The sequence below is a fragment of the Marmota monax genome, unplaced genomic scaffold, assembly GCF_021218885.2.
Source record: "Marmota monax isolate L192 unplaced genomic scaffold, Marmota_monax_Labrador192_F-V1.1 WCK01_AAM20220418_F8-fsc00019, whole genome shotgun sequence".
Lineage (NCBI taxonomy): Eukaryota > Metazoa > Chordata > Mammalia > Rodentia > Sciuridae > Marmota > Marmota monax.
In genome coordinates this window covers 10,546,710-10,548,438 of record NW_026695242.1, presented here as the reverse complement: position 1 = coordinate 10,548,438, position 1,729 = coordinate 10,546,710, and the positions used below count along the sequence as shown (strand labels likewise).

Sequence of the window (1,729 nt, the reverse complement as noted above, 5' to 3'; positions counted from 1 at the left end):
TGACTTTGCTCTCTTGCAGTACACATGGAGAAAATGGGACCACTTGTGTAGCTCTTGCCAAATTAAAAAACAAACATTGAAACATAAAATCCCTAAAAGAATAATCTCAAAGTTAGATAAAATTGGCCATTACCATTCTCAAGTTTACTGCTCCCGTTCCACAATTAAATGGGGTTTAGGCACTTCACCTTAATTTAGTGAAGAGAAATGGTATCAAAAAATCTCAAGAAAAATAGGTGTGAACACCTACTAAGGGAGAGCACTTAAATCCGGGATTCCCGAGATCAAGGATTTGCCTAAGGTACCATGAGGAGTAGGACGCTGACCTTTCAGGTAACATTGGAGCAGTTTTAAACGAGTAAAAGCAGCGAGCAGGAGCTGCGCATGCGCCCTGGGATCGGCTGCACCTCCCCGCGCGGCTCCGGGCACCCAGGTCCCCATAGAAGTGGGCGAGCAGAGTGCAGAACTCCTGCTTTCTGAGAGCTTTAACTAGATAACACAAATAAAGCACCCAGGGCAGTAGCCAAACTTAACGAGGGAGGAAACGAATGGCATTTAAAGGTAATGAATGCAGATCTACTGCGCGGAACTTGGTTCTCAAACTATGTCCAAGGATATCTGTCTCCTGAGAGAGCGGAGGCCACACTCTCCCAGTTGTGGAGATGAAACCTTTAGAGAGATGAAAATGGGAGATGGGCTGCTTGAGCAGAAATCCGGGAGGGGCCAGCTTACGAGGAGAATTTTGAGTCCTCACGCTTCCCTCCCCAGATTGCAGGAACAAGAGTTCAGAAGGCGACCCCGCCTCCCGAGGAGAGAGCCGCCAAAGGCGCATTCCTCACAAAAAGGCAGACATTTTCGATAGCGCGAGCCCGCTACACGGAAGGCGAGTGATGTTTGTTTCACAGGAATCTCAGAGAGTCAACGAGGAAGCGGGAGGGCAAAAACCTAATCAGCGACCAGAAACCAGGTTAGGTTGAGAATTTCGGAACGCAGCTAAGGGAAGGGTTTTAAAGACCTGCCTATACCTCTACTGAAAGGTATTTCCATTATTTCTTCACATCTACACCGTCAATGAGGCAACCCGAACCTTTAGCCCCAGACGCCTCAGAGAGGAGTTTAGGGCCGTTGCAGGCTCCGCCCATTCCTGGGTCTGGCGCGAGCGCAGTGGTTGTTACACTAAAGTGTCTCCGCCTTGTTCTTGTCCCTGTGGCAGCGATGGCCGAGTGGTTAAGGCGTTGGACTTGAAATCCAATGGGGTCTCCCCGCGCAGGTTCGAACCCTGCTCGCTGCGGAAGCAGGTGCTTCTCATTTTTAGTTTTTAATAGCACCTACCAGGGATCAGCCTTACCCTCCTTGCTGTGTTGTGTGTCCTATATCTGCCTGCTGAGTGCTTTACCAAGCCGAAAGAAAAGCCAATGAATACTGCTGCCGGAGAGTACACTATTTTATCAAGGAAAGAAGTCTTCCTCTACCCTAAAAGGCAAGGGAGCAGTTTTAGAATCCTGATGCTCAGTATGAAGGGCAGGTTCACAAAATAGAAATAAAATGCATATAATCATTGGTGGAAGTTGCAGGCTTCCTCAGCCTGAAAAAACTATCATCTCACTAAAACTAAGGGCAAAACTATGCTACCTATCCTTCCATCTCAGAATCATCACCTCCAGTGGTTCCCCAACCATATCTAAAAGTGATGCTAATTTTTAAAATTTAAACTTCTACTTATAAAACA

At 47.2% G+C, this 1,729-nt stretch overlaps 1 non-coding gene across 1 annotated transcript; it reads left to right on the top strand.

The window, feature by feature from the left end:
- Window positions 1–1,209: 1,209 nt before the first annotated feature.
- Trnas-uga (transfer RNA serine (anticodon UGA)) lies at window positions 1,210–1,291 on the top strand. Its single transcript has one exon. It is a non-coding gene; the product is annotated as a tRNA-Ser (tRNA).
- The last annotated feature ends 438 nt before the right edge of the window (window positions 1,292–1,729 follow it).